Source organism: Myodes glareolus, chromosome 24 (genome assembly GCF_982192425.1).
Source record: "Myodes glareolus chromosome 24, mMyoGla1.1, whole genome shotgun sequence".
Taxonomy (NCBI): domain Eukaryota; kingdom Metazoa; phylum Chordata; class Mammalia; order Rodentia; family Cricetidae; genus Myodes; species Myodes glareolus.
In genome coordinates this window covers 5,493,508-5,513,184 of record NC_142049.1, presented here as the reverse complement: position 1 = coordinate 5,513,184, position 19,677 = coordinate 5,493,508, and the positions used below count along the sequence as shown (strand labels likewise).

General features: G+C 37.2%; 1 long non-coding RNA gene across 1 annotated transcript in view; it reads left to right on the top strand.

Moving 5' to 3' along the window:
- The window catches only part of LOC146889862 (uncharacterized), a 507,294-nt gene that overhangs the window by 446,621 nt on the left and 40,996 nt on the right, over positions 1–19,677 (top strand). The window lies entirely within an intron of this gene.

Here is a 19,677-nt window from a genome sequence, read left to right as displayed (position 1 = left end):
CTGTTCCACAGAGCACCTCCACACAGACAGTTGCCTTACCACCCACCATGGCCCTCGATGCTGCTGGCGAGGATTGCTCCATACCTTATTTATCTTAATTATATAAACCAACTGTTCTTGTTACTTTCATTTTTCATAAGCTTTTATTTTTTAAGTAGTTCTATGTTTCCAGGAAGGAAAAAAAAAGCAAGAAACATAGAGTTTCCCCTGCCTCCCCATGACAAGGTAGTTGGTCACCTTGGCAGGCAGAGGACCTTGATACTATAACAGCACCATTCTGCACTGTGTACCTGTTTTGGGTTTGTTTGTTTTGTCTTTACTCTCATGTGGAACAGTAAGAAAGAACATAATCTTCTAATGTGTCAAGTAGAATATGAATGTTGATAGCACCAACTTTCCAGTTGACTGCTCTTGGATGAAGTGACCATATCTGGATCCATGTTGCTACTGTAGCTGGGGTCTGTGATGATGTCCATGACCTGTATTGCCACAGGGGTCATAGGTACTAGAAATCTGAGATCAGGGCTGAGCTGAGCCAATCCTTGCTGGATATGGGACAGCTGACTTTGTCCTGTGCTGGACACTGCAGCGGGAAATCTGGCTCCATCCCAGTTGGAGAGCTTCCTCAAACATTCACACTCTGGAGAGATTTCCCCACCCCTCACCATGGGCCTGGGAGAGATGGCTCTGCCCCTTGCCTGAGGTGAGTGGTCCCAGTGGCCCAGATCAACCTGCTCAGCTACTGCCCGGACTCACAACCCAGACCTTAAGTTGGCCCACCCTAACATCCACCCCTTCTATGATCTACTGGAGTCTGTGATGGGTTGGTCCTGTGGAATAATAATTGCAAGATCACCAAGACTCGGGGTAACAGCGAGGTGTCCCAGAGGAGTTTCAGTGAGGGTCCAGGGATGATGGGGTGCCAGAGACCTTAAACTGGACCAGTGACTCTCTGCCATGCACACTTTTTGGGTGGAGTTGATTGTCACACCACAGCACCCACTAGCATGAACGGATAGGTCTTGGGCTTCTTATTTTGCTCTGTTTTTAAATTGATTTATTGTGGGGGTTCTCTTTTGAGAGTGATGCTTCATGGTGTAAGGTGTGGATATGGAGGGACTGGGAGGTGAGTGGGATTGGGGTACATGATGTGAAATTCCCAAGAGTCAATAAAGAATTGTGCTATATAAGAAAGACACTTCTCTAAGCTTTATTATGAAAGAAGCAGTTTTTATTTAAGGATAAAAATAAAAAACAAACAAACAAACAAAAAGGTTTGAGTATATTGTTCATTCCACAGTGGGAATCCAAGTGGTTAGTGTTCCTAAAAAAAGAGGCAGGTTTATTATTATGGATAATGAAGGCCGTATTGTATATTATGTTACATTTTGTGGATCATGTGAGGGTTACATATTGTGGATGATGAAGGCCAACTCCAATGCTCAGTTCCCTTTTGCCCATCTATTTTTGTTAATCAATTATTGATCTGACTTGACACTTTGTAAATAGCGATTTATTAAGTACTCACTATTTATGTATAAACACTAAGGACTACCCACAAGTAGAGTACAGTGTACTTTTAGGTTATGGGAATAATAATAGTGATAACTACAGAACATAATGAGTCTTATTTCTCGATTTTGTTAAAATAATCATAAAATTAAAAGTGGTTGATCAAAATTATTCATATTAAGAATATAAATTATCTGCAATTTCAAAGTTTAAAGTGTTGAAATGCATATTTTTCTTATCTTCAACTTTTAGCAAGTGTCCCTATGTTAAATAGTACAGATTATAAGAATCTACATGTCCTAAAATAGGAGCTGTGTTTCTTGCCACAGATAAAGATGACAGTTAATAAAATATGACATCCTTTGTGTCATGCTAGCTATTATCAACCCAATCTTGCTGAGAGATGGCCAAAACCATTTCAGAAACTCCAGTTCATGTATCCAAACAGAACCTCTAGACTACACACAAGACTGCCCAAGTTTTATTAGGGAAAAAGCTCAGAGTAGATCTTCAATATAGTCCAGAGACCTAACCTGCCAGGACAAACTGGGGTCCTCAGTCTCCCACAATGAGGGTGACTGATGGCTGTGTGAGGGACAAAGCAATGCCCAGGGAACACAGAAATCAGATGATATAGAACTTTGAATGGAGTAATTAATAAAAATAATTTTTTAAACTTTGTCATGATGTCCACCTTAGAAATAAATGACTATATAGTCCATAGAGTGTAAATATAAAGCCAGATAATTATTTCTCCTATTAAATGTCTGTTTTAAAAAGAAGTCCCCATCCAGTAACATTGTGAAGCTTTTTTATCTCTCCCCCTTAATGCCCTAAAATTTAATATGCATAAAAACTTTATATATAACAATTGTTTAGGTTTCTGCTGTTATTGGGTTTGTTTGTTTGTTCGTTTTATTTGACTAGACTACTAAGGCCCAGGGTAGGAATATTTGTAAAAGCTCTGAGCACACGTTGCCTGCAGAGTGTCTGTAAAGGTTACAGCAATTAGAGGTCTCGTTAGGCTACATTAATGAAAGGTCTAACCAATAATGCATAGGATATGTATCTTTTAATTATCCTCTTCTGAAAGTTAGTGTTCTGAGTTCTTTGCTCTTTTTTTTTTTTTGGCTTGGAAATATGGTAGTTTTAAAATTTATTCCTTGTTTCTCTATCTGTCTGCGGTACCTCCAAAGTGAAGATTTGCTTACCATTTTGCCACTTTTTTCTATGTGCTTATTTATAATTCCACACACATTTGATTTCATTCTTAACAGGAATTGTGAACTACAGTGGGCTGACAGATATGCTAATTAACATTCATTATTTAGTTTAACCTAAGTGCTTGGGCTCGTTGGTGGGTAACATCAACTTTAAAAATTAAAAACCGAGATGTTAGCAAGTTTTGTCATTTATACAATGACAAGCCTGGAAAGCAGAAATTACCACTGAGTTCTCATTAGGTAAAAGTTCAGTGACATTTCCACAGTACTCACAAAGAGCCATGTGTGAGATAAAAATGATTTAGCTGTTTTATATTAACAAATTGATGTACTGTTCTTAACTAATATGTAGGTGGTGTTTTTATAGACCTTTAGAGTTGAAAAGTCTGCATCATGGAGATTAGAGTCTTTCCCAAAGTAAGATAAGACTAGATCTCATGTACTCTAACTAAAGAGACATCTACCTTAAATTTATACTAAGTCAGTGTTTGTCATGTATAAGTTATAGTCCTTCTATCAAAATCAGGAAACACATCAAGATGTATCTAACACTTCAAGCCACTGTATAGTGAAAAAGTTCCATTATATATAATTCATCTTTTCATTTATTATGAATTTAGTTGACCCATCCCCTAAATATTTTATTTATACTTTTTTTTAATCAAACACACACTGAGGTATACTTGTCTATTTTGAAACATCACAGGGGAATGAACAGAGCGAGGTCTTATGTGTCAGGATTTCAGACATGAGAGAGTGAAAGCAGACTGCTATATTGAAATATAAATTTATAAGATATATAAAGGATATGATCTATCATGGTAAAACTTTCCAACAATCATTCTTTGTTTCATCTCATTAAAATTGGGGATAATGTGTTTATTGACTAAACAAACAAAACATTTAAAACATTCTTATTTAATATATGTCCCTAGGAAATATGCTAATCTTTGTTTAGGGGAAAATACTATTGTTTCAGATATTTTTGTAGTCCCCTCATATAGTCAATAAATTTCTACAAAATGCATAACACTGATACTTGTTACATTAAATATGGAAGGTGTTGAATCCAGGCATAATAGGAATTGTGAAATGCGTGATATTATTTTCCTACCCTTTTCTGTGCGACCAGGTAGCTGGACAGAGATGGTAGATAGATAAACATACAGACAGACAGGAAGAAAGACAGACAAACAGATAGATGATAGAGAGGTGGATAATCTGAATTTGTCTTGACTGCTATGTTTATGTACATTTTAGAGAAATCCATGATTAACGTTTTTTCTGCAACTTTGAGAAAAGTAAAACCTTGACCAATGAGAACTATAACCATTGATAATATCCACCCCTAAGTGGTTCTTTCATTATATAGTCTTTTAACCAACAGTCTAGAAACTATTTAAAATTTTTAATCATTTCAGAGTAATAGAATAATTGACATTTGGTCCTGAGTCTTACTACCTTCTTTCTCTGTCATGAGAAAGCAGTTTCAGCCTTCCAACTGCGACAGACAGAAACTCTGATCTGGGGACCTCAAAATTATTACATTGTCTTTGTATTGATAAGTGGCAAGGCCCTGAGCAGGGTTAGTACAAGAGGGTTTGAAAGGCAAGGGGAGAGTCAACAGGTCCTTAAAATCAGCATCATAGAGAGTGTATCAAGCCATGAGAGGAAGAGAATAAATTCTTTTGCTTTATTATGCCAAGTGAAGATGTGTATTCAGTTTTCTTTCATTTATGCCCTTTACAATTTTAATAATATAATAAAAATTATTTAGAATTATTTAGAATAAATAATATTTATTATTATTATTATTATTATGAGAAACAATTCTCAAATGGTTAAGTAATTTTTGACATAAAACTTAGGAAATTAAAAAAAATGTCTCTAATAGCACTCTCATTACTTCCTCAATTACATGTATTGATCTCCTTACAGTGTATAAGTATCTTTCTGGAGTATAAACAAGAATTAGCAGACACTGTGTTGAAAGTAAATATTTTCCCCTTGGGTACAAAAACCTCTCTATCTTATTGATTCAATTCTCCCTGAGCTGCTACAATCCACATGAAAGGCCTTGTTATTTCCAATTATGACTTTATATTAACAACAATTAGTTCAATTCTTTTAAAAATTGTTTTTATTGAGTTATATATTTTTCTCCAGTTCCTTCCCTTCCTCTCCACTTCCTTTCTGTCCTCTTTCATGGTCCACATATTCCCAATTTCCTGAGGAAATCTTGTCTTTTTCTGCTTCCCATGTAGATCGGATCCATGTATGTCTCTCTCTTTTTGTTTAAGTTCTTTGGAATTGTGAATTGTAGGCTGGTTTATCTCTGCTTTATATCTAAAAGTCACTTATCAGAAAAATAGGAAATAAACTACCTCAAGACCCAGCAATACCACTTTTGGGTATATACCTAAAGGATGCTCAATCATACCACAAGGACATGTTCTCAACTATGTTCATAACGACTATTTTGCCATACCTAGAAACAACCTAAATGTCCCTCACCTGAGGAATGAATAAGGAAATTGTGGCACATGTACAAAATGGAGTACTATATAGTAGAAAAAATACATCTTGAAATTTTCAAGAGAATAGATGGATCTGGAAAATATCATATTGACTGAGGTAACCTAGACCTGAAAAGACAAATATAATAAGTTTCCAATTCTTGTTTCAGAAACTGAAGACATAGTAGAAGTGAACAAAAATCCTCTTTTCAAGATATTAAATTCACTGTAAGGAGGCAGGTAACAAATGCATAAATAATATGTCAGGTCGAGCTAAATACATTATACCAAACACAGTAGAGAGAGGCAGTCATGTGATTGTTCTATTATGAAACTACTGAATTCTACTTACAGTGAACATGGCTTAGGACATGTGTACTGCAGTTTAGTCTTACCCCGCAGCTCCTCTGACATATTGACCCGAACTGTGAATTCCTAGAATACCGACAGTTAAGCACTTAGTTCATCTGGCAAAGACTGGGAAGCTATGGAGACATGTCCTTAGAACAAAATACACGTGATGAATGAGCACACGCTTCGTGTCTCAGTGTGATATGCTGAGCCATCACTTGCCTTGAAAGTCTCATTTTCTAATAGTATGTTTCACCTGATTTCTTACACGAAGACTTTATTGACCCCCAAGGCTTTATAATCCTTTTATAGTCTATCTCCGCATTTCCTTCTGTGAGCTTGTATATTCAGCTTGTATTAAAATAAAACATTTTCATGAAGTGTGGATCCTAAATAATCAGCAATTTGAGTTGTATATAATTACTTGTATATAGGTAGACAGATAGATGACAGAGATAGATAGATAGATAGTTAGATAGATAGATAGATAGATAGATGATAGATAAATAGATAGATAGATGATAGATAGATAGATAGATAGATGACAGATAAATAGACCACCAACTTTATACTTGAATATAATTTATCTCTCCATATTCTCTTTGTCAGTGGATATTACACAAATGCTCTCCATAAGAATAATCTGCTCATACACCAGCAGAACTATATTTAAATAAATTATAATTGTAGTCATATGGAGGCGAGAATATTATTATACTGTCATTACTATGCTCATTAATAAGCCCTTGAATTTGGTACTACAAGTATTTGGCAAAAACAGATGCAGTCTCATTTCTGTCATGTAGTGAGTGACATTTTCTAGTTATGCGGGTTCTCTGAACCTTTATTTTTTGTCTCCCTAATGGGAATAATCCTACCTTCTTCAAAGTGACCATAAACCTGAGCTGACACACACAGGTGGAATTCTTCTGGCACTACTATGTAAACCTTCAAGAAAATAACATTGCCTTTCCTTTGTCTTCTTAACTCATTTATTTATTCATTTATTTATTCATTCATTAATTCATTCATTTATCTCAAGATAGGGTTTCTCTATGTAGCCTGGGATCTAGTTCTGTAGGTCAAGCTGGCCTCGAACTCACAGAGATCTGCCTGCCTCTGCATCCCAAGTGCTGGGATTAAAGGTATAAATGTACCACCACTGCCTGGTCTCTTCTTAAGATTTTTTAACACAATTTCATATGATCTTTCAATTAGTTTTATAGCAGAAACAACGTATGAAGAGGCTCTCAGTTTTGCAGCTCATATTTTACATGTCTGTGTATGTGTATAGGACAGTCTGTAAGTAATAAATATGAGATGATACAAAAGCCTATGTGTTTCATCATTTTAACTCCGGATTATGATCCATTTTAACATTCTTGAGTCTTGATAGAAGTTCTGAAAAATGTCCACTAGACAAATACTTTGAGGGAACATGCCTGATTTATTCTTTTTATAATCTGGGACAATTTAACTAAAAGGTTGAAATCTCAAGAAAACAATGTCATACTAGGGATGACTATTTTAAGAAGCTAAATGTTTTATGGGCTATTTCCCCACACTAAGAGTTTAGAAAGAACACACTTAATAGTATATAGCACTGGAATTAGATCCCTGCTCTCTAAACCAAAGATGGCCAGGTTCTTGATCCCTGTTTAAAGAATTGGAAAAGATTCGTATCAAGAGGTAAATCACAGAGACGTTGTATTAAAAGGAAAGCGAATGTACAAGTTTTGAACAGAGTAACCAGAGAGTTGCAGCCTTCTTTTGTGACGTCTACAGAGGAGATGGCAGCTAGACTTGTAGCACGGACATTTCTCTGTTTTGACTGACTGATTTGGATTATGTATGCTTTTCTTCCATCACCCACGAGACATCTGATTTTAATTATATTCACAACCAATTATTCATAGGCGTAGCATGCTGAATAGGGGATTCATCATGCAAGTTCAATCAGAGGATACAGTTATTGCCACACAAAGCCCTTCTTTCCCAATTCAAGATATACAGGAACACATTTGAATAGGAATGAATTGTTATAATGAGTTGGCTAAAGGGAGTAACATTTCCACTTTCTGAGGTGGCGCATATGGACCTCCATGCATGTGTGGGTCCCAGATTGTCACCAGGTAGATAGGTGCATTGTTGTGGATGAAGATGTGTTTGTTGTCCAAACCAAATGGATTCTCAGATTGCCAAGCTACTTCTATGTTTGTGTGTATCAGAATCCCTATTGATGTCCCGTTTAACTGGCAAAATTTATTCCCATTGTTCTCAACATGACATGGAATATTGATGCAGTTTGTCATTTTTACTTATATAGAGTGAGTTTGATATTTCTTGTTCTCTCCTATAAGATAAAGCTAATGTGCTCCCACCCCTATTTTACTGAATGGATTAAATACCAAAATTCTACCAGAACAGTAAAGGGGAAGGCAGACTTTTTAAAAGGTATGTAGTCTGTAGTATGTGAAAATAAGAACACCTCAATTGGCTGTAATTGCAATCTTGTGGCAAAGCCAACCCCTTTTCCCATTGAAGCAAGAGCAACATAAAAATAACAGTGGATAAAAATGGTACTGTGGGAAAGGAAAATGTTTACCTCCGAGTTCTCATCTTCTCTGTCCTAGCCAGCCTCCTCTTTATCTGACCAGGAAGAAAGGTTATCCTTTCTCTACTTTCTACCACTCATGCTGCTTATTTAGTGTTTTAATTGGCACTGAATTGCGAGGGGACAGAGCATACCTCAGGCGGACATGACTGTATACAGCACTCCAAAGACACGAGACACTGTGCCAAATGGTGAGGTGGCTTCATTAATAACCATCAAAGCTGCTTCTGCAGTCCTTTATATCTAAGCATTTCCCCAGCTATTTTGCAAACATTGTATTAACAGGCCTCTGCTCAAGCGGTGTGGGCAAACAAACCAGCCATAAGGCTGACAGAGAAGCACTTTAGGGAGATGCCTAAAATGTCTTTATTTTCAGTATCACCAACCATTGGGATCTCCCAGAGGAAAATGCAAAATTCTCCAGCTGTCGCTGCTGTGTTAGAATCGATCACTGTGTCCTGGACAGGAGAATTGCCTGGAAGGCACGGACAAAACGGGAGGGTTTATATTTATTTTTTTAAGGAAAGGAAAAAAATTAACAGCCCAGAGGAAGGAGGCATTTCTAAAGCCAAAAGCAAATAGAGCCCATTTCCCTAGAGGTAGACAACTTGAGAAAGTACCTTTCTACTCTCTTCGTTGAAGCAAGTGTAGAATAAATCTCTGTGTCTGGGAATGAGGAATGAGGACCTGGAAGACAAATGCACCATGCACAAATGGTTGCTATCAGTGTAGTCATGATTCTCAAACTAGAATACGCCTAGTGCTGTGAACTAAAGACAGAGTACTAGAGGCATGTTATATGTAATCAATGGTGAATGGGAGAATACAAAGGAGAATCTACCAAATCATTTACCACATACCAACACAATGTATGGAAGAACACAATGTATGCTTGGTCTCAGCATAAAACCAGGAAGCTGGTTTCTCTTTAATGCTTTCTTCACATGAAGGAAGTAAGGCTCACGGTGCTTTAGCTAACTGCCCCAAGACTTCTTTCAAGACTTTTAGCTCAGGCTTCCTATTTACAAAATGTGTTCCTTTATCAGCCCTGCAGAAAACATTGCATTCAGAATAAAGTAACTTTAAACCTACATTGTAAGTTGGCTGCTTCCTCTAACTGTGTAGTTGCCTTGGCATCTGTTGCTGGATTTTTTTTTTCTTTGTTCGTTTGCTATTTAGATTGTGGAACTTCAAGCAAACTTTTCTTAAGTTTCCCATATGAAGCTTTGTGTGCCCTGTCTTTACAACTTTGGATATGATGTGCTCATTGTCTTCACAAGATGAGAGAATTTCTCAAGAATTTTTGAAACTCACTATGCTGAACAGTAGATAAAGCAGAACCTAGACTCATAGACAATAAACACATGGAAAACATAAGCAGCCTGTGCTAAGCCTGGAAGCTTGCTTGTATTCACCTATTATTGAGCAAAACTAACTTCTAGTTAGCTTCTCTGAAGATCTCTCCTCAAAAGCAATTAGGCATACACAAAAGAGTAATGAATGGCCAAACAAATCATAATTTATAACTTATAAGACTATTTCCAATGGCCTTAATGCAAGGTTTTGGGAAAGGTACTGAGGTGTCCCATAGGACGTATGATCTGATTCAAATCTGTTTTCCATTCCTACAGGTACAAGTAGGTCTTATCAAATCTGATTTTGCATAAGATCCAAAGCACTGACCAGTATGCTACATTCCCATTCAAAGAGAAGATCTGAATCAACTGATCAGTGAAAGATCCTAATTAATATTTGGAATAAGGGATAGCTAAAGATGAAGTCAACAGTGGATGCATGACTTTAAGTCATCAGGACCCTTATGGCGCATATAATCTTTAGGATACCGGAATGTTAATGTTCTGTAACTTTAGGGGTCTCCTTAGCTGCTCCTCCTCCCTATCGCTGTGTTGAAGGAACAGAACTCAGCACATGCAGTGTGAATAAAACCTGTTGCCTTTATTGATCACTCACCGTGTTTAATCAGTAAACCTAGCTCAGCTTAGCAGCCATTCCACATCAAGCATTCAAAGAGATAGAGGGATGTTTTGCTCAGACCAAATGCAATCAGATCTCCAGGGAAGCCATGCCTCTATCCCTACGTGATTTCAATCCAACCCTTGTCAAGGCACTGCATCTTCTTTCACCAGAGTGATGGAGGGCTTAAACAAATATCGGAGACAACTCTCAAATGAGTCATGGTAAGAAGTTCAAAGCTACATTGTAAAATAACATAAACTGTAACCCTGAGTTAAATTAAAATTAAATTTTAAAGAGACACGTGCCCCCCTCCTTTCAGCTATCAGAAGTCTGAGACAATGGACTCCAAGAAACTGGAATTACCCTTTAACTTCATGCCAGGAGAAGTCAACGCTAATGCTTGGTGAGAACTGTGGGAGTAACTTGTCTCCTAAAAAAGATTTCACAAAGCTTTGACTTGTCAGACAATGCATGAGAAATACTGTACCAGGAGGAAGCTGTGCTGGTTCAGTAGGGAATAAGACCACACCTTGACCTGGATCACTTGTTGCGGCTTGCCACTTAAATTCTAATGGAGGCCAAACCTCCGTTCAGAATGCCAAGAGTAGAATTGAGGGAACACAGAACCTCCTTGTTCCTCCTCTAGCGTGGCCACGCACATCTACCTTTTTTTGCTTTTCAAATGATTTTTCCTTCAGTTAGCCAACTGAAGGAACTGATTTTCCTTCAGTTAGCCAACTGAAGATGTGTGGCCCAGTCTAGCTTATTAGATATGCCTGCATGATTGCACTGACCCTAATGCCTTTGGTAGCAAAATCACCACACTCCTAATTCTAAACCTACCCGGAGTTTCTCTTCCTGTGTTCTCATATTAGGTTACCTCAAAAGTCCAATTTAAGTATCCTCTGCCTGTTAACAAAGTCCTCAAAGAAATAACCCAGCTACAAAATTTATCTACTCCAAGTCCCTGAGGTCATAGGAATGCCCTAAATTCTCTAACTCCTATTTGGAGAAGATGGAGCTAAGACTATTTTAAGCAACTGCGTCAGACTTACTCATTCACAGCATGTCTGTATTCTGCTTCCTCTAAGTCTGAATTATCAGACCCCTTGTTTCTCATGACCTCATTCTTTCCATATTTCAATGATGCAAGCATCAGTGAATCCATATTAAAGTATCAGTACCTACGTCAGCAATGGATGTCCCCACATCAAGGTGATACTATCTTATTGATTTAATCAAAATATATTGGTCATCAAAGACACTCTAAATAGAAATGTCAAAGAATGAGCGGGTTTCTTTGTCATTTGATGTTTCACTTAGCAAAGATCTCTTAGATCTCTTGTGATGGGTGATGGCATGAATTTCCCACCAGTAGGTGATTCCACGGCTCCAAATGTCCCAACACCCATGTATTCAGAGGTTCACGAAAAATATTTAATTCACTATATCTCCACCCTTATATCCTTTTTGTTTATTATTCTTGCTGAATTATCTATACTTGGATAATCCTCATAATTAAAGGACCATAAAAGTCCTAGTAATCTCCTGAAGTGATAGTTGAGTACTTTACAGAGTTTAGATGCCTAGTGGCTTGGATAAGAAGCAGAACAGAGAGTAGCACCAATTTGCGTGATAAAACTTGGCTAAGGCACCGCTTGGAAGCCATATGACTAGGCTTTTGTGTGAACCATGCATTCACTACCTGCCAACTCCTGTGCAAGAAGACAATGCTCCTTGTTCAAAGTCTCTCGGGGACTCTGTCTTTTCTCTTGCTCCACCAATTCCAGTCTTACTAAGTATAGAAATCCACTGTCTCTGTGTCATGGATAGCTCCAAATTCCTCTGTATTTTAGGTATTTATTTCCTACTTTTGCCTATTTTATCCTCCTTACACTTCAAAACTCATTCACAGTACAACTACCGTTCAATTGAATAGTCAAAGTGATGAATATAAAAGGTTTGTTTGGCTTAAAAATAATGTAACCAGTTCAATAGCTTAATAGAGGGCTAATTAGCAGTAAAACAAAGAGGAACCATACATTGATAACATGACCTTTTGACCCTGAAAGAAAGGTTGCAATGGTATTTGTATAACAATGTGCATATATAGGAAGGAAAAGGGACTGGAAAAATATCTGACTGTGTACATTAAATTCCAGCATCAATGTAATCTCTTGACTAGATGGAAATTGAAAGAGAGAACATACTTTTTGTGAGGGTTTGATCACATCTATACTGATGACCACCCAAGTAAATAAAATTCAGGGCTCTGAAGATCCTGGGAGGAATCTTCTGATCTTTTGTGGAGAAGAATAATGCAGGTAAAGAAGTCATCAGAGATGCTTTGCTAATGAGAAAAAAGTGTGTCCTCGATACCTGAACCCTGTTGGATGGAAGCTCATGGGTAGCAAAGAGACAATATCTATAAATGAAGCATTCAGTATCTCACAGCATTCTTGGTTAAACCACCAAATTCATTATGGTAATTTGAAAGCATTCCACTCATTAGTGTAAGTTACAAATACATCCAAGCTTATTTATAGAGGCCCTTGGCAGATTTCAGCAATAGCAAATTAGTAATTTATTTATTGGTGGAATGTTTGACCTGTGCCAGATCTTACAGGTAAACTGGGTAATTGATATCTTTGTACACACTTCCAATTAGTTAACTTTTTGGTCACAGTAATTCTGTATATTATATCAATTTTATAGAAAATGCAATAGAGATTGAAGGTGCTAAAATATTGCCCGTTAGCATCCAGTTTGACAATGGCACTAACATATCCCTCCACACATGCCAATATCCGATTTACCACAAAGCACTGTTGGGGTTTGAGTTTTTAGGTTTAAGGGTTTTTAAGATGAAGTGGAAATTCGGATTTGGGTTTTATACTCCTTAAATGTTGGCAACATTTTCCCCCACGTACGAAGATGCTAAAAAGGAAAAAGAAAAGCAATATTGTGAGTAACATTAAGCCTGCAGGCTGGCTGTTTACAAATTCTGCTGAGCCTAATAGCTTACAGTTTACAGTAGGAGTATAAGCATGTAAGTTCAGCAAGCAGGTTAAGAATATAGAAATAGAGCCTCATTTCATGTTTTATGTAACCCCATATGGCATTCTCTTGTAACTCATTATAAATATTCATCACATGCATTTTGTGTGACTGACACTCCGCTAGATACTGAGGAATCAATGATAAATAAGAGATAAAGCCTCTGTCCTTGTGGGAAGGAGAGGGGATGCAAGGCAAATAAAATCGACTACAGTGTGCATTCTACGAAAGAAGGAGAGCAAGGAAAAGGTTCTAAAGGGGGGCAAAAATGAAACCAAGTTGTGGAATACTATTCCGACTGGAATGTTTCCTGTGTAATTTGTGACATAAATGAATTAAGCTATGTTGTTTTGCCAAATATGCTCTATCCTTCTCCTTTCTGGGGAAAAGAAAATTTGAATGGTATTTGCCAAATAGAATGAGAGACAAAGTGGCAAGTTACACAGCTAAAGAGTCAGCAACAAATGAAGCTAAGAAAGGCATTAAGAATCACAAATTCACACAGAGTAGGGACTTTATCCCCCCAAAAAATAAGTTGTATAGAAATTGAGAAATTTGACAGATACATTCACATGTCACAATCACATGTCTGGCAACATTATGAAAAAGTAGATTATCTAGGTCAAGACTTAATCCATAGGGAACAAATTGAAGGCTGTTGCTAAAATCAAGAGAGAATGAGTCTTACAGTAGTTAATATAAGTGAACATTAAAAGAAATATCAAAAATCCATAAGATATATAGGAAAGAAGGGGCCTTAGAGGATCTTAGGCTTCAAGGGTCACACAAATAGAAACAATAGTAAGGAGGAACATCCTGTCTTCAATGTTCTTCTTACCTCCCAAATATCCCCAAATTAAAGAGGAAATACAAGGTTAAAATTTAAGGTTTTAGTCTACACATGAGTAGTTGAAGTAAGGGCTGTATGGTGGAGATAGAAGAAAAACCGAGAAGCATTCATGAATGGAAAACAAACATAGGGACCCCCAGAGCCCGGATGTCAGACTTGAGAGGCATTATTCTCATCAGTCACATGACAAGAAAGTTGAACACACTATACTTGAACAACTCTCTTGAAGGCCACCAGGGAACTGTATTGCAGCATGGTCTATTGTCTTACAGCTAAGGAAGCAGGTAACATACAGAGGGGCTCACACTTCTCAGAATAACAGTTTGGGATGCAGGCCCATGTTAGTGAGTAGGTGGATGAGCATGGCAAGATGTTCCTTGAGGATTCCCACACTCTCTGAGCGTTGCTTCTACAAGCACCTTCAAGTGCTCTTGTTAAAGAGGTCCTCAGTTTTGGCAGAAAGGGGGTGAGTGGTGGTTGTGGTTACTTAGACAAATATGCTTAGTATATTTGGTTCTTAACAAGGATTATGTTCAAGAAATAACTACTTTGTAGGAGCCCGGTATGTTGGGATTTTTGAATAGTCCCACATATTTGACAGGAGATAAATATTGGGATTTTTAAAAACACAGAATCTCACTAAGACTTAATGACCAGGCATCCAATTATGTATAGAATTCCATGAGAAAGATACTTCTTTAAAATGCCATCATCAGAGTGAAAGAAACTTCTTTTTCTGATTTAAGAGTCTGGGAAAAGTGTGATACCATCCAATTCATGATTAATCTATCAAAAATATATAAAAATATACCATATATAAAGAAATGAAAAAAATAACTCTAAAAATGCAAATAGAGTTGATTGTGCTATCATATTAGAACTACCCACACTTGGGGTACCTGAGAGGGGAGAGTTACAAATTCAAGGCCAGATTGAGCTATATAATAAGACCCTGTTCAAAACTCAGGGATATGAGTAAGTGGGTAAACACAGTAGCCAAACAAGCATGACAATCTGAGTTTGCTCCCTGGATTCTGTGTACATCCCTGATGCTCTAGATTGCATGCATCTATATTCCCAAACACCTATGTGAGATGGTAGGTAGAGATGTGAAAACCAACTGAGAGCTCAAAGGCCGGCAATCTGGAGTACACAGGGCAAAATCACAGGGCAGTGCTTGTCTCAATAAAGTAGAAGACAAAACTAATGATCAAAACCTATCCAATGACACATGTGCCCATAATCTCTTACACACATAAAATTAATGTTCTAAGTCAGGTAATAATTAAAGTGTCCAAAAATGAAGAATTAAGAAAGAGAAAGAAATGAAAGGGAAGCTTGGTGTATAAGCAGTTCATATTTCTGTAGAATACACACACACACACACACACAAACACTTTTCTTTAGAGTTCAAAGTAGTTTTACTCATTTGTGGGTAGACAAATTAAATATTCAACAATTAATTGTGTAATTAAAGATAACATTACACAGCAAGAGAGATTAAGACGCATTTATCAGTGTGTGAAAGACAGGTTTTCCACATGATTTTCATATTCATAATGGTCATAGCATGCATTCAAATATTATCATGCAAAAATCAGACATGCAATGTTTTATAGGTTGTATGCTTCATAGGAGGCATCTAAGGTTTTATTACCTTGTAGTACCAGACTTAATTATCAGATACTACTGTTTTTACCTTATCACAGACCTGTACAAAATGAACAATCAATGAATATTAACTTTTATAATACTGGCAATCATATATGATATTTCTAAATAGAACATGTTGAGTTTGTACTTATCTAAGATATTATTTACAATAATACAGACATGTGATATAGCATTCCCTAAACTCAATTTAAATTTGCTATGGAACTGAAACTTGAATGATATAAATAAGAATTCAAATTGCAATATGACAAGATGTAATATTGATGTATATTCATAATGTCTAGTCATTGAAAGAAAACAAAAGAATGAGAGTTAAGGATATGAAATGAGTGGCTATTTTCATCTTATTCTGTGAAAGCTGGAAGCGACACAGAGGACAGATAATGGAGACAGCTGGAGACAAGCGGTGTAGAGGAAACAGAATGCAGGTGAGGAGCTTCCCTCATGGGTTATTAATATAGACAAGGATGAGTGTGAAAGTGGAAGGTGGATCTCTCAGGGAGACTCACAAAGAGAGAAAGAAAATCACTAGATTAAAAAGACTGAAAAAATATGTCCTTCAACTGGGAGGACCAAAAAGAAACCATATTCAGGAAAATAAAAAGATGAGACCAAATAGTACAAGGCAAGCAAGGGCAGCAGGCACAAATTTAAACACTGGTCAAATATTGTCCAAAGGATCATACAGCAAACAAATCTGCTACTCAAGTTATGAATTAAGAAAAAGACTTGCAAGTCACGAATATGCAAGAACTGCTTAATTTTTCCAGGTCACGAACAATTTCTTTCTCTACATTGTCATGGTCTTGTTAATATTACTAGTATATTGATATTAATACACACATACATATAACATACACACACATATGTATATAATGTACATATTATATGTTTCAGAGTTTTCTGGAGTAACAGAACTTATACAATGAATCTGTCTATTTGTCTCTACCTGTCTCTCTAGAAGAAAGAGAAATATGTATGTATGTATGTATGTATGTATGTATGTATGGGATTTATTGCACTGACAGGCTGTAGTCCAGTTAATTAACCAATAAATGGCTGTGAACTGAAAGCCCAAGAACCCAATAGTTGCTCAGTCCACAAGCCTGGATGTCTCACCTGGTTTTTCAGCGTCTGTGGGAATCCTAAAGAAGTAGGCTCTAGTGTGAGTGAGGGATTAGATGTGCTGGCAAGGTTAGGAAAAACAGGCAGAGAGCACAGTTCCTTCTGTGTTCTATAGACTTCAGCAGAAGATGTGTTCCAGATTAAAAGTGTATCCTTCTCAAGATCCAGATGAAAGATATATATCTTCCTACCTCAAAGGTCCTGACTGAAGGTGGATTCTCCTGCTAGTCTGTTTGGATGCTCACCTTCCTAGACCTGGAGGGAGCGGGGAGGAACTTGAACTTCCCACAGGGCAGGAAACCCTGACTGCTCTTAGGACTGGAGAGGGAGCAGGAAAGGGAGTGGGGGGAATGGGAAGGTATTGGGAGGAGGGGCGGAAGTGGAAATTTTTATACATTAATAAAATAAATAAATAAATAAAACCAAACAAAAGATTTCTCACAAGGGTGTCCTTCATTTCTGGATTGTAGTTCTTTCTGGGCATACTCAAGTCGACTACCAATAGTAGGCAACACAATATATACTTGCTTGAAAGAAATCCTTCTGAACCCCCTGTCCAACCACCAGTCCTCTTGCAGACTAGTTCTGTCCCTTTCTTAACTTCTTTAATATTTACATTCCTTTCTATAATCTAGCATTTTGCTTTCCTGAACATCACAGTCTGTTTTAGGCTACAAATATTCATTTGTGTTTGCACCAAGTCTTATCAAGAACACACCATGAACTTGAGATTTTGTTATTTTATAAGAGTATGTGAATGCCCTCAGGTAGTGTATAACCCAACAGGAATAGACAGAGGTACTGGCAATGAAAATAATGATGTAAATTAAGCACAACTGAAAAATGCAATTAGTTCTATTTGTGATTTATCAATGAAATACATCAAAAGGGAGACAAGACTCCCACATTGGTGATGGAGATTGAACTGGAAGGGTAAGTGAAGGATGGAACTCCATAAAAAAAGATACTGTGAGTCAAACATTGATGTCTCTTGAGTGTCTGTGTAATTTTGTAAGATGTAAGCTGTCAACTTCATGCACATGTGCACACATGAATACACTCACACACACACACACAATCTTACAATTTCTTGCAAGTAACTCTTCTATTAACTAGAAGTTCAATGTCTTGTACATAGGAAGTTTCTCATCATTAATTATTGGAAGAATATATAAACGATAAAGAGTTCTCTCAACATCTCCAGATTATATTATAAAAATAACAAATGAACATTTTTGTTAGTGAATCAAACAGCCAATTTCCCCTTCCTTAAGCTGCAATGGTGACTAGCAACTCCTGCCAGGCTTGGAATATCATTCAAATCAACTCTCAAAAGCAATACTATTGCAGACCTTCTTGCTTTCTGGCTTCTATTCCAGAATTCCTGGAATCTGGCTACAAATAGATCATTTACATTTGCACATTTATTTGTTTTTGTAGTTTTCATTATGAAAACAAGATTCCCACTATCATTATGTGTGGACTCAGCTTTTATAAGCAAGGTTGTTTGGAAGATGAGCTGCTACAGGTTATGATGAAAACTGCTTAGTGTGGGGACAAAGGCATTGCTTCCCCTCCTATGAATGTTTTATGTGCATTTTAAGGCTCTTGTAAAACTCTATTAACCATCATTCTCTTCCTTTAACAATTTTATCACTTTAGAATTTGAGTGATTCAAAATAGAAATATCCTTTTGTACCGCCAATATTCATAGTAACTTTTGGGGAAATGCACTAAAAGCATGTTGCAAGAACAGAGATGCAAAATAAGCAATAGTGGGGGAGGAAAAAAAGATTAAGAAATAAGGGGAAGTGGAGTACAAGAAAGCGCAGAAGCCCGTACCTCTAATAAGCCAACTGTTTCATTCATTGACAATGGGTATTTTTATGCTTCCAATATGCTCAATGGTAAAGAACCACTAGGAATTAATTTTATGTATGCATAATAATCACTTTCATCTTATCTATAATAAAACTGTTTTCTTGGGGACAATAGCTCCGATTGTTCCCAAGGCTCTTTCCTGCATTTCCCACCTCTCCGCTCACAGCTGCTCTCAAAGTCTCCGTCCAAGGTATAAAATTGTGAAGTATTGCATTGGATAGCAACCTAGGACGTTTCAGTTACCTGCCACCTCTGAGAGCAACTGGGTAGATGAAAGGCATAGTTAACACACAAACAAGAGGGGTTTGTATTTGTCTTACTGTTTCATCGCTGTAATGAAGCATTGTGGCCAAGTCAAATTAAAGTAGGAACATTTTTGGATGTATGCTTGCAGTGGATTCGACTGTATAAGGGCAGGTACAGTAAGGCAGCAGGTAGAAGGCAGCAGACTTGGTGGCTGGAGTTGGATACTCATTGCCGAGAGTTTAAAACTGTAACCATAAGCAGGATGCAGAGACAGAAATGGCAATGCTATGTGGGTTTGAAACCCAAAGCCTCAGTTGAGTGACATCCTTCCTCTAGCTAGCCATACTTACTAGGCCTAGGCAAGCCACACCAATGTGAACCTGGTATTCACGGCCTGAAACTATGGTAAATATTTTTCATTGCAACCACAACATTATTATAAGAGAATAGCCAAGAGGCAACAGTGAGGTCATTAGCTGAGTGGAGTTCAATTCTAACACTTGCCTGATATGAAGTGTAGGAAACTTTAAACTGGCCTAGCCGTAGTTTTCTTGACTGTGGAAATAATGGAAGGGGAGTAGAAAATTTAGCACGTACAAAATGTTTAGCAAAGCACTAGGCTTGTGATGCACAATAAATTCTCAGGGTTCC